Source organism: Orcinus orca, chromosome 6 (genome assembly GCF_937001465.1).
Source record: "Orcinus orca chromosome 6, mOrcOrc1.1, whole genome shotgun sequence".
Classification (NCBI taxonomy): domain Eukaryota; kingdom Metazoa; phylum Chordata; class Mammalia; order Artiodactyla; family Delphinidae; genus Orcinus; species Orcinus orca.
In genome coordinates this window covers 118130772-118144039 of record NC_064564.1, presented here as the reverse complement: position 1 = coordinate 118144039, position 13268 = coordinate 118130772, and the positions used below count along the sequence as shown (strand labels likewise).

At 66.8% G+C, this 13268-nt stretch overlaps 1 protein-coding gene across 5 annotated transcripts in view; it reads left to right on the top strand.

The window, feature by feature from the left end:
• RXRA (retinoid X receptor alpha) overlaps positions 1 to 13268 on the top strand; it is a 97158-nt gene that overhangs the window by 27582 nt on the left and 56308 nt on the right. The window contains exons 1-2 of one of the 5 annotated variants that reach the window (XM_049711458.1): positions 12417 to 12433; positions 12803 to 13016. The exons of 2 other annotated variants lie outside the window; for them this stretch is intronic. The gene's annotated coding sequence lies outside the window, so the exon portion shown is untranslated. 2 more of the 5 variants (XM_033415161.2, XM_033415160.2) reach the window with 2 other exon arrangements.

The following is a 13268-nucleotide window of genomic DNA, read 5'->3' as shown; positions in this document are numbered from 1 at the left end:
CATGCCTGACGTCTCCCTGGTGATGTTGGAAAGACTCACGGACAGCTCCGAACACATCTCCGAGCCACGCCGAGTGTGCTTTTAGAAAGCTGTGTCTGCAGTTCGGGGCAGTGTTCCACAGGGGCTGCAGGGGATGGGGTTGGGAGAGCAAGAGGTGCCGTTTCGGGGAGCAGAGGTCACCAGGCCCCTGGAGCGGGGACTCAGGTCTGCCCCAGCCCGCAGGCCCCAGCCCGCAGGCCTCTCTGACTGACTGATCGTGGCCGCCAGGGGCTCAGCGGGAGAAGTTCTGGGGCCTCGGAGAGGTGCAGTGATGGCAAGCAGGGAGATCAGGGGCAGGAGAGGTGCGTGCCGCGCCGTTGCCGTCCTGGGCCTGCCGGCGTCCGCAGCTACTGGGATGGAGCTCTGTCACCAGGAGCTGAATGGCGAGGCCGTGTCCGTGGTCATCATCACTCCAGAATTGTTCGCCGATGCCGCCGCCGGTTACTCTGCATCCCCCCTCCTTGAACAGGCTGGCGGGAGAAGGCCTGAGGGATTTGTGAAAGTGACCCGGTCGGAGCTTCTCACCCTGGCTGCCCTAACCCGAACCCGAACCCTCCCTGCCTTGCCCTCCTTTGAAAGCAGGGGAGCCTTCAGAACTGCCAGTGTCCAGGCCACGCCCTGGACCAATTAGATCAGCAGCCTTGGGGGCCGGGCCTGGGCACTGGGGCTTTTCGGCAGCCCCTGGGTGACACTGACGTGCAGGTATCATCTGGGCCAGGTGCTCCCCAGTATCCTTCCTGTAACTCCGTGTGCGTGTGTGTGTGTGTGTGTGTGTGTGTGTGTGTGTGTGTGTATATATGTGTGTGTGTTCCCAGGAGATTTAAATCTTCAGGAGCTCTGTTGTTGGTCTGGGTCAGACCTGGCCCCGTGTCCCGGGCCCTCCACGCTCCTCAGGTGATGATTCCCTGAGTCCCTGATCCGTGGCTCCCGTCCCGCAGACCTTTGCACGCTGACTTCCCTGCCAGTGCCCGTGGGCCTTCCAGGGCCGGCGATGGGTGTGGGCATGTAGGGACTGAGGCCACTAGGAAGTCTCCAGTGGTAGTTGGGGAGCCTGCCTCAGTGCTATGGGGTGTTTGGGCCAGAGGGACCCCCCCAGAGACTGGCTCCCCTGCTCTCAGGAAGCTGTGTGAGCAGGGTGTCTGTTCCAGGAGTGCCTGGGACCTGTGATTGCAGGAGGGCCGTGCATCCTTTCTCCTGCCCAGGTTGGCCTTTGGGGTTCAGGGTGGGGCTGGGGCCGGGCCACCCCCTCCCTGCAGGCAGGAGCCCTCCCCTGTGCCTGGCTCCCCTCTGCCTCTTTCTGCCCCGGAGTCCATCCTCACCTGGGGAAGTGCAGGCCCAGGTCCCAGGCTCTGTGCTGTGGGTCCCCAGGGTCAGCGTGAGCGGTGCCTGGCAGGCTGGGCATCTGAGCTCCGCAGCTGGGCCAGGCGGCCAGTCTGACTTGTAGGGGGCAGGGAGCGCTGGCAACTGAAAGACAGATGAAGACCAGCCGGACCGTCGTCCGGGGTCAGGAAGATGTCGGGCACCTCCCCCCACCCCGCCCCAGTCTCAGTTTCCTGATCTGCCCTCGGGAGGCTGGGAAGGTGAACGGTGCTCGTGGCTCAGCCACAGCCTCGGGAATCACTGCTTGTCAGTTTTGGTTAATCTTCGCTTGTTTGGGCCGCACCTCTCGGGTGGGGTGGGAAGGGAGAGGCACAGGCCCAGAGTTCGGGGGCCAGCAGAGCCCGAGAGGAGGGATGGGGTGGCGGCTACCTGCAGAGAGGTTTGCAAGGTGTCCTCTGTGGCCAGGGCTGAGTGCTGCGAGGTCTGGGAGGCCCGGACCCTGCCCCCCTGAGGGTGGGGGAAGCACCGACCTCTGCCCTCGCTCTGTTCTCCAGCCTGAAGGGCGGTGGGTCCTTGCAACACTGCAGAGGCAGGTAGAGACCTGGCCCGTTGTGCAACCTGCCGCTGTGCGGGGAATTCCTCCCAGGGCCCTGGCTCTGCCCTGCCCTGGAGTCTGCATTCTTTGGAAAGCTTTGTGGCTCCCTGGTCCCAGGGGAGCAGAGGCTGTGAGGGTGTCAGATAAGGGTGTCAGCCTAAGGGTGTCAGATAAGCCCTTGGGGGGGGTTGACCACAGCTGGGTTTGGGGGACGAGGTCTGGGATGGCTGCTGGACCTGGATGCCTCCGAAGAGAGGAGGCAGGGTTGTGTCCCCACGGGGAGCCAGAGCGGGGCCCGCCAGAGCTCTTGCTGTGGGAGCCGGGCTCAGGCTGTCCCAGACCAGGCCTCCTTTTCCTGGTGACCGGGGAAGCATGAACCCTGCTGGCCTTTGCTCCTTCCCTGCCACCCCAGACGGTCTGGGACGGGCTACGGGCCTTCTCGGGAGGCCGACCCACCTTCGCCCAGCTTCCCTGCCCCAACCCTGTGGGGCTGGGTAGGCTGGTCCCGGGTGGGCGGCACAGCATCAGGCTTTTGGGGGTGCCCCCACTGGGGAGCAGGGGGCCACAAGTTACTCAAGCACTCCGAGCCTTGGTTTCTTCATCACTGAAATGGAGAGAATAAGGCGCTGCCTCGCTGGGTCTCTGTAGGGTGGGTGGGAACGGTCTGGCTCACGCTGGGAAGATGGAGCACGTGGCGGCGGGGTCTGCGGTCCCCGGGTCTGGCCTCGGGCTGGGCTCACCATCTGGGCGTGAGAAAAGATCCCTGGCGGGTGGGCGGGCCACGGGGCGCGAGGGTCCCCACGGCGGGCTCCTCTTCAAGCCCGTCCCCCAGCCCTGCTGATGAGGGAGGGGACCCTGTGCACAGAGGAGGCTGTGGGGGAGTGGGGCCCTCCCTGCCCCCAAGTGATGGCCCTGCGTGCCGGGCGCACGGGGGTGATCCTGTTCGTGACTCTTGGACCAGATACCGCTGGGCTTCAGACGGGGAGGGTGGACTTTCTCATCAGGGTCCTACTGAGGGGGGGGGTCACAGCTCGGCCGGCGGCACGTGTGCCCACACGGCCGGGAAAGGCCTCCCCTCGCCCGGGGCCTGCTCAGTCCGGACCCTGATAGAGGGTGTCTCCCGGGGCCCCCTCACCTGCCTCCTTCCCCACCTAGCAGCCTCAGGGCCCGAGCCGGGCTGGGGAGCAGAAACGAGACACAAAGCAAAGCAAAAATCCGCCCCCAGTCCCCCCCACCCCGCACCTCTGCCTGCTTATCTGCGGCCCAGCGGCCTGTTGCAATCGCTCGCTGGGGGCCGGGTTGCGTAACGCGTTGGAGCAGATAGTCGCCCGGCGCTGGGTCGTCCGGGGCAGTTGGACGGGTTTGGATCTGGTCCCCGGTGGAGGGCCTGCTCCCCGGGAGGAGAAACCAGCCGGAGTCGGCTGCTGCGGGACACGCCTGCACCCTCCTCCCCGCTCCCCCGGCCCCGTCCTGGGGAAGAGCGGGCTCTGCGGGGCCGGGGAGAGGCCTGCACGGAGCTGGGTCTCGCCTCAGCCCCTGTCCTGCAGCTGTGTGACGTCAGGCCCTTCCCGCCTCGGTTTCCTCCTGGGCCCGGGTTGGAGGAGGGGGTCTGTCCACAGGAGTTGTGCCAGGCCCCGGACGGCTGGGTCAAGGGGAGGGCGGGAGCCTCTGAGGCCCTGGCAACCCCACGCCCGCCAGGCCCCCTGAGGCCCGGGGATGCAGTGGTGGACACGGTCCTGAGCGGCGTTTAGGGAGGGAATGCGCCTCCCAGGCAGCAGTCGGCTCTCTGTTAGCCAGAACGTCCCAGGACGCGGACCTGTTTCAGAAATAAGCAGGGCCACCCTCAGGGCGGAGCCCACGTTCCTAGAAAAGGGGGTGTCAGTCGTGCTTCTCTGTAAGTTGACCAGTGTGGCCCTGGCAGCCTGTGACCTGTCTTACCAGGGGATGAGACTGTGGCGGCAGCTCGTGGCAGGCCCGAGGGCAGCGGGGAGAAGCGACGGCCGAGGAGGAGGCCGGGGGTGGCCGCAGTTATCCACGGTGCCCCGGGAGCACGGGAAGGCCGGCGGGAGCACGGGCCGTGGGTGGCCTGGGGATCCTTCGGGACGCATGGCGGGAGTGAGGTGCGACCCCTGCGTGTGTTTTCGTGGACAGACCCTGGTCACCTGCCCACCCGAGGGTTGTGTCCTTCAGAGGGGTCCCCGTGGGAGGCCGTGTGTCACTTCTGAGAGGGCTGCCGCTGGCCACCCTGCCCCCGACCAAGGAAGGAGCCGACAGTCACTGCTTTCCCAGGTCAGGGCCCAGACCGCCAAGTTCTGCCCAGCCCAGGCTGGGTGTCCTCACCTGGAGACTGTCCTGGCCTGATGAGCCGTGAGCTGGGCAGGAGGCCACTTTCAGGCAGGAGGTAAGGCGAGGGCTCAGGGTCTAGTTGGGGCGACGGGCAGGACGTGGGCAGCTGCAGTCCAGGGTGAAAGGGACTCCATCAACCTGGGCTGGGGTGGAGCTTGGGGGAAGGCTTCCTGGAAGAGGCAACAACTGCAGGTCTAGATAAGGGAACGGATGGGGGAACAGCATTTGCAAAGGCCCAGAGGTGAAAGGGGACTTCTGGGTTCTTGCGGGGAAGTGAAGGCCTGAGCCTGGGCTGGCCCCAGAGGGCCTGTGCCGGGTCTGGACTTGACCCTGTGGGAACCCTGGACGTGTTGTATGCGGAAGCTAACAAGGTCCAGTTCCCGAGAATTCTCCAGGAATCTGGGTTTCCAGGCTTTCCTCTGGTGCTGTTTCAGTAGAGCAGCGCTGCCCCCAGGCTCTCCCTGCCCTTGTTGTCAGCAGGATGGGGCAGGACCGCTCAGCCCTGCCCGACACACGCTGCTCTGGGGCAGGCCTGGGCCAGGGCTGGGGTCTCCGCGAGGCGGTGGTGGCAGCCTCGGGAATGCCGGCAGGTCTGAGCCTGGCCTGTGTGTGAAAGCGTGCTGTGCATGAGGGCAGAGGGCCAGGAGCCCCGCAGTTCACAGTTCACCGCTGCGGGCTCAGGGAGGGAAGGGGAGGGGGGTGTCCCAGCACCCCCTAGAGCTTAGAAAAGCGGAAGGAAAGAAGGGGTGCGGGGGAGCCCTGTGGGCCAAGCTAGAGTCGCCGAGAGGCTCACACCCCACGTTGGGGGGGATTTTCATTAAGCCTTGTGTCACCTCCCCCTTTCCAAGGCAGAGGGGCCCGTTCAGTTCAGGGAGCGTTTGAGCACCTCCTGGTGCAGGAGAAGTTTGGGGTGAGGCCCAGGAGGAAACAGGGTCTGCAGCGGAGAGTGGGGGGCCTTGGGGGGCGGGTCTCCCAGGCTATCAGTAGGGACAGGCAAGGAGAGTGAGGTGTTCCCTTTGGGCCACTTCCCCGCCTAAGAACCAGATTTGAAACCCACCAGTCTCAGTGAACATCTGGGGAAACTGAGGCCCAGCAGTGGATGCCCGAGGCCACGCAGAGCCTGGGAGGGCTGCAGGGCCCAGGTGGCGTTGCTGGGGCTCCCTTGTCGGGGCTGCCCTGGGGCCTCTGGTGTTTGGGAGGGCACCTCTGCTCGTTATTTGCCAGTAACCAGCTAATTAGTCATGCGGGGGGTGCCTGCTGCCCCAGGCTGCCCCTCCCCGGGCACTTTTTTCTTCTGGCTTCACTCCCTTTCCTTCTCCATCCCTCCTGGCTCTCTGGTGCTCCTGCCCTGCGGCGCCTCGCCAGCTCCCAACCCCCCATCTGCCCAGCTCCCAGCCCGCAGCCCCCCAGCTCCGTGGAAAATGAATTCCATAAATCGTCGTCCTCATTCTCCTCTGGGCTCTGCGCCCTCTCGGGACACTGTGTATGCCTTTGTCTGGAGGGTGCTGGGCTGGGGAGGCTGGGACCCCGGGGGGGGGGGCCCCACTCTCCCTCCGCGGGCCTGGGCTTGACTTTTCCCGAATCGGTTAAGAAGGACCCGCCACTCACTCTGCTGAATAAGTAATAAAAACCCAGCAATCGTTGGTGGCCTGAATCCCAGGAGAGGGCAGGTACCTGTGGCTCTGGGGTCAGAACCAGCCGCGGTGGAGCCCTGGCGGGGGCAGGGGGCAGGCGGCCCCTCCTGTGGCCACGCCCCGCCCTCCCCAAACACACAGCCATGGTTCGGGAGGTCCTGTGACAGCCCTTGGTGCCTGGCCGACCTCCTGGCCACTTCCCCGTGGGCTGCTTCAGGCCATCTGTCTAGCTGGGCAGGGCAGCCCGGGGGGGCTCTGGTGGGCCTGGCCTGTGAAGGGGAGGAGCTCACGCACTCAGGCTCCTTGTCGCCCCACCAAGGCTAGGCAGAAGGTTCTGGGGCCTCCCGGGGTCCCGGGCTGGAGAGAGGGCAAGGAGCCAGGCAAGGCGGTTGAGCCAGGGTGGGACTGGCGGTGCTGAGTGCCGCGTCCGGTCCTTCAGCCGTGATCCGGGCTGGGTTTGTCATGGCCACTTAACCCCCCAAGAGGCAGAGGTGGCAGGAGCCCCCAGGCTCTTACCTAAAGTCCCTGCTCTCACTGTCTGGCCAGGGGGTGGGGGCGTGTGTGTGTGGGGGTGGTCCCAGGGTCCCCAGGCCCGGGCTGGGAGCCACGCTCTGCTCTCGGTGGCCTTGCCCAGGCTGCGGGGTGAGGGGTCGGCGTCTGGCCGCTGCCTGAGCCGGTGACGGGCTGCAGATTCCCGTGTGGTCGGGGCCAGGGCCGAGCTGGCAGGAAGCAGCTGTTCCTTCCCCGCTCCCACCCGTGCTGGTCACGGGACCGAGCTGTGACAGTGAGGCCGGGTGTGCCCTGTGGCCTTGCAGAAGTGCTGGGTTCGAGATGGCATCCCTGAGCCCGCCTCCTCGTCTGGAGGACAGGTGGTGGGGACGACGTGGGTGCCGCGCCCTGCCCAGCACCCCTCGTCCAGACGCTGCTTCCAAGCCTGTTGAAAGGTCTTTAGCAGCAGAGGGGCCCCCGCTTCGGTCCCAGGGTCTGACTTGTCCGGGGGCAACCCGGGATCCGGGACCACCCAGGGAGGAGTTCTGGCCAGGACGTCCTGGAGGGAGTAGCCCCATTCAAGGCCTGGGGTCCCTGGGAGTGGGGCTGCCCCCGGGCTGGGCCGAGACCTGGGACTTCGCCTGGGGGATGGTGGACGCGGAGGACCAAGGCGGGGGCAGGCCGGACGGGCGCCGAATGGGGCTGTTGGGCAGGCTGGGCGAAGGGGTCCTGGGCTGGGACCTGTGAGAGCCCCAGCTGAGCCCCATCTTTGCTCTGGTCTGGGGTCTGGGAGCCGCCTCCGGGTGGTCTGGGAACCCAGGAGGCCTGGCAGGGTTTGTGAGGTGCCTGGCTCCGCCCCGGCTCCCTTTGAGCCCGGTGCGGCCAGCGCCTCCTCTGCGGGCTCCGCTCGGAGTTTATCTGATGGGAGCAAGCAGCCTTTCGGTGTCAGACTTGACTTTGCCATGTGTCCTGGCATCTGTCTCATCAGAGTAACGCGGTGACCATTTTGCTAATTTGCTCATGAACTAATTAACACTGGAGCTTTCTCTGGGCCTGGCACCTGGTCTCAGAGCCAGAAGGAAACTTGGAGAGCTCACGTCACGGGTGGGGAGACCGAGGCCTCCCTCGCGGCAGGGCGGCTGTCCCCGCGCTGGCCCTGACGCCATCCGGGCCTGCGACCCACTGTGTGCAGTGGCCCATTTCAGGACCTGCCCAGCTGTCCTGGCGCCTCGGGCCCCGTGGTCCCTCCTCGCGTCACCCCCTGCTACCCACGCCCCCCACCCCCCGTCCCTCTCGCTCTTTCCAGCCCGAGTCCATCCAGGGGGTGCTGGGACAGCCGTGGCCAGAAGGTGCAGGTGACGGAGGTGCAGGCGACGTGCCCCAGCTCTGGCCCCCTCCCAGCCCCGAGCTCGCCCCTGGCCAGCACTGCCTCTCCTGGACGTTGTCCCACTGCCCGAGGGGGTCAGGAGGGACGTGGCTCTGGAAAGTGGGCTCTGCTTGTCCCTGCTGCTTGGGGCAGCCCCCGCTCGTGCCTCAGTGTCCCCATCGCCGCTGGGCTATCGCCCGCCCCGGCCCCGCGTGTTCCTTGCCCGACCTGCCCCCCCGGCTCCTGATCGTCTCGTGTATGGGGGCCAGAGGTCTGTGCGGGGCCGGGGCGTCTCCCGGACCCCTCGCGCCCGCTGTGGTCCCCGTGGGCGCTCCCGCAGCCCCACGTCTCTCCCTCCTGCCACAGGCAGCGTGTTTTGGTGGCTGGTCCGGGGTCGCCCCCAGCCTTGCCCGGCTGGGCTTCCAGAGGGCGGGAGTGGAGCTGGCCGTGTCCCCACTGTGCACCCAGCACCCGGCACAGCGCTCGCGGCCGCGGGTGCTCTGAGCGAATAAACGGTGGTATTCGAGGTTGCAGAGCTGCCTCCCAGAGACGGGCCGCCTTCTCTCCCTGGGGCGGGGGCCCTGGGGCCACGTGAGTTGTTTCCCCGAGCAGGAGAGACCAGAGGTCCCCAGGGGTGAGCCTCAGAGTCTGTGTGGAGCCACTCGTCTCTCGTGGCCAGCTCCTGGCCGGGGTGGACGCTCCTGATGATGGCCAAGCCTGGCTGTCGGGGCTCCAAGCGGGAGTTGGGGAGGGGTCTTCTCCTCCGCCAGAAGCCCTGCCTCCCCGCCTGAGCCTGGCTCCCACACCATGTTTCTCGGGCCCGAGGCGCCCTCCGACCCGGCCATCCCATCCCTCCCCAGCTCCCAGCCCCGGTCTGGGCGAACGCTTGCTGTCCTTAGTCAGAGAAGGATGGGGATGGCCGCAGGGCTGGCGCCCCTCCTCCCACCCCCTTCCCTTTGACAGGTCTGGGACGGTATGGTCACCCTCCCGGGGCTGCAGGGCTCTGTCTGTGGTGGGGAGCCTTCTGGGGGTCTTCGTGTCTTGTGATGGGCGTACTGTGAGTGATGGCCGCGGGTGTGTGGGCAGCAAGGCCTCACTGCTCCCTGTTTCTGCACAGCCTGGTGGCAGCAGGGCCGGCCTCAGAGGCGGCATCCCCTGCCCTGGGGAGACAAGCCTTGGGCCCAGGAGGCACCGGCCTTGTCTGCCCACCCCCTTCCCTGCCGGAGGGGAGAGGTGGAAGGGGGTCCATTTAGAGGATCAGCTCATTTCACGGCTTACTGGTTTCCCATCTAAGCGCCCAGCCCGAATGGGCCAGGGGTGAGCCCCGAGATGCTGCGGGCACAGCCCTCTCCAGCCTCAGTTTCCTCATCTGAGAGGGGAGGGGCGGAAAGGAGAAAGGAGAAAGCTCTGCTGGGGGCCTGTCGGCGTGCTCCTTGGCCCTCACCCTGCAGGGGCGCCTGTCTCCGCCGTTGCTGTGACTTGCTGGCAGCGTTTCTAGGCAGGCGCCGACGGGGCACGTGGGCAGAGAGGGTCGTGTAGAGGGGACCCGGCGAGCACACCTCCAGGAGCCCGCGTCCTGGGCCGTGCCAGGTATTCAGCGCACGGTCACGCTTGGCTGGCGCGGCAGCAGCCGCCGTCCGCCTGAGCACAGCCCTCGGAGGACGGCCCCTCGCTGCACCTTCCCGACGGTGAAAGCACCGGGTTCTGGGGGGCCGCTGGGCCTCCTCGCGTCGGGGGAAGCGCCCACCTTCTAGCAGGTGCGTGGGAGGGGCAGGGCGCCGGCTTTCGGGTGGTGTGAGTTTTGGGTAAACACAGTCGCGCCCTTTGCGGAAACCTCGGGCGGGAATGTTTTGTCACCTCCACTTGCTTTAGCAGTTTCGGGGGGAAGAGCCTTTGCTGAACTTCACAGCCAGAGAAAAGAACGGCAAACCCCCCCCCCCCCCCCCCCCCCGCCAAAGCCGGCAGCCTGCGCTGTGGGCGTGGTTACTAGGGCACCCCCCTCCCGGACCGGTCTTCTGCCCCGCCCCCCCCCCAGCCTGCTTTTCTAGGTTCTTCCACCGGCGGGATGTCATGGATCTTTCTCCCTAAATCTTGAGCTGAGCTGAGTTTCCGAGGTCCACGGCGTCTTGCCCAGACCTTCCAGACCAGGGTGCAGGAGCCGTGAGGTGGGAACCCGTGTGTCCCGGCAGGGCAGGAGGTCCACGAGCTGGGATGTGGGCCCTGGCCTTTGAACAGGGCATGAGGATCTCCAGGTCCTTTCTCCTTTCCGCCCCCTCCCCTCTCAGATGAGGAAACTGAGTCTGGAGAGGGCTGTGCCCGTCCGAGGTCACCCCGTGGGGGCGGGCAGTCCCGCAGCATCTGGTGGGGGCGTGTCTCGTGGTAAAGGCTGTGAGGTTTTGGGTGGGCAGCGTAGCCAGGGTCCGGGCGCTGGAAGGGAGGAGGTGGGGAGCTGACAGCTCCCGGTGGGGGTGGGGTGGGTGCGTGGCCAGGGGCTGCTGACGATTGTGGCTGGCTGCACACGGGCCTCGGGAGAGCCCCCCACCCCGTGTGCCATCTCAGGGTCCTCTCGGGGCCTCCTGCTTTAGACAAAGAGGTGGAGACTCGGTCACAGCCACTGGCCTGCTGGTGCCCGGCCGAAACCCTCTGCCCCACCAGCTGTTTCCCCAGGGGCGGGGCAGCGGTACCTGGGCGGGTGACCAAGGAGGCATCTGGGTCCTGGCCCTGGGTACGCTTGGAGTGTGGGCCGACCCTGCCCCTGCGAATGGGGTTTGGCAGGTGTGTCCGCCCCTGAGACACGCAGTGGCACCCGGTTGTGGTGTGAGACTGGGCGTTCTTGGCCCCTCTCTGGGTCTCACGCCGGCCTTGGTGTGGGTGGCAGGCCCTGGTGCTGTGCGTGGCCAGGCCCCCTGCTCTTCCTTGCTTGGGGCTCTGGGGGCCCAGTAGCCGGTGCTGTGTGCGGGGACTGGGGCCCTGCTGTCCCTCGGTGGGCCTGGGAGGGACCGGTTTACATCTGACCCTGGTGGCTGCCTTGGCGGGGGTGGCTCCGAGGAGCTGGGCGGACTGGGGGAGGGGCAGTTGGCACACTCCATGGATGCAAGGGAAGATGCTTTGGGCAGAACTCACGCCGTTCATTCATCTTGCCTGGATCAGGACCCAGCTTGGGGCACGGGTCCCACGCTGGGGGGCTTGGCTGGTGGGGAAAGGCGCACACACAGACGCTCAGCATTGGTAAAGCTGGGCCTCCGTGTGAGCCCGTGGGTAGCCCAGGGGTGATGGGTCGGGTCAGGGGCTCAGGCGAATTACCTCTGGGAGCGTGGCTCTCCCTTGGCCTGAGCCTTAAGGCTGTAGGATTTTGTCTGGCGCCAGCTTCTTGCATCCCTTCCTTTCTGGGGGGGCTTGGCACTTGGCCAGCATCTCTCAGGCCAGGCCTTGCGGACCGTGCTGTGCCCGGTCGCGCAGGAAGACTGAGGCTGGGAGACGCCAGGCCCCAGCGGGGAGGCGGCCAGGGAGGGACTGCGGTCCTGGGGGCGATTCTCCGGCGTCGGCGCTGCCTGGGTGGTCCCCTGTGCATGCCCTGCACGCATGGGGAGGGGGCGAGGGCCTTCCTCTCCGCTGCATGGCTCACCGCCCCTCCGGGCCCCAGGGCCTTGGCACGGGCTCAGGAATCCACAGTGATCTCCGGCCGGCTCCAGCTTCCTCGGCAGGGCTGCTCCTGTGCTCCCCCGGCCCCTCTGGAACTCGCTACCTCTGGTGTCAGTGACAGAGCGCCTGGCTGCGGCGGGCTCCTAGGGCCGAGGGAGCGGCCCCCTCCCCGGCACCAGCCACAGCTGCCCCAGCCCTGAGCATCCTCGGGCAGCGTGAGGCCGGCCCGGGGCCAGCGCAGCAGGGCTTGGCGTGGGAGGGTGGGGATCAAGCGTCCCCCACCGGTGGGCTTGGGCCTCGTCCCGAGCCGGGCCAGCCTGGCCTGGGCTTCTTGCTTCCAGAAGCTGCAGGAGATAATAACAGTGTTGGGGTCTGAAGGGCCGGGAGGGGCCATCCACGGACACATGGGGAACTGAGGCCCGGAGCGGAGGATCCCTTGCCCGAGGCCATGCAGCGCCCTGGGACCAAGGTCTGCCCCTTGCCTCCCTGCCCTTGGAGGGGGTGGCTGGGTGGTGGTCTCGGGCCTCTGTGGCAGGTGGCACAGAGCAGTAAAGGAGCCAGCTGCTCATAGACGGGACGTGAACCTTTGCCAAGCTGTCGGGCTGCCAGGGAGGGCGTGGTGGGCTTCTCTCGGCCGGCCTTCGAGGTGTGCCCTGGACTTTTGAGTTTGCCTGGAGTGCAGTCTCCCGGGCCTCGACTTGCCCAGCTGTGCAGTGGGCCCGTGGGAGCCCACGTGCCCACTGAGGGGCAGAGACGGCCTTAGCGCCCGCAGTGCCCGTGCGGCCTCGTGGCAACCTGTTGGCACCTCTGGTTCTGGCGTCACCCAGGGACCCGGCTCTGGCGGCTGCGCTGGTTCCCGGGCCCCGGCTCAGCCAGCGCTTTTTGCTGATCGTGCAGGAACTGCTAATTAAGCTAAATCATTCCCAGAGCTCCCTGACATCAGTCCACGGGATCGGCCCTGCCGGAGATCCTTGCTGATAAGACACTCCCCGCCGGCTCTTTGTAATTTGTTATTAAACAACCCTGCTCGTTCACCCTGTGGAGGTACCGGCGTGAGCGCTGGGCTCCAGGCCCGGGCTGCCCGAGCTCAGCTGCAGCGGGTGTCGGCCCGGGTCTTCTCTGTCTCCCGGGACTCTTTCCGCCGTCTGAGGGGCAGCGGCAGGAGTTTCCTCGGCTTGAGTCCCGGGGTCCGGGGTTGGAGGAGGCCCGGGCCCTCGGCCTGGGGAGCACCAGCCCGTTTCTCACCTGGTTCTCGCTCTTCAGTTACGGAGGCTCCTTTCCCCGCTTACCACGTGTGTAAGATATGGGGGTGGGGGGTGGAGGTGGAGGAGAGGCCTTAAGTTGAGACCTCTCGCTGGGCCCTGTCCCCAGGCGCCCCTGTCCCTGCAGAGGCCTCCTCCCGGTGAAGGAGGACACGCCGGTATGTGGCCCAGTCCAGTCCGGGCTCCCAGTGCCCGGTGCCCCCACCGGCTCAGCAGACGGTCGGTCGGGGGCTGGACGGAGGCGTGACCAGGCCCCCAGGAGGAGGCGAGGCCCCTTCCAGGAAGATGGGAGCAGCTCTCACCCCGGCCATCCCAGGGCTCTGGTGAGTTCGGCCCCGAGGGCCTGGGGCTTCCCTCCCGGGGCCAGACGGCCCCTGCCTCGGGGACCTCCCGGTACTTGGACGGGGTAGACGTGCACCCTGCAGGGTGAGGGGCCAGGCAGCAGAGAGTGCGGAGCGCTGGCTGTCTTTTTGAGTGAAATCGGGCTCCGTTCCGTGGGCGGTGCACACGCGTGTGTGGGTGTGAGGGACGAGGGCCTCTGGGGTCCTGTCGCCCTGTCTCTGTGAGGTCCCCAC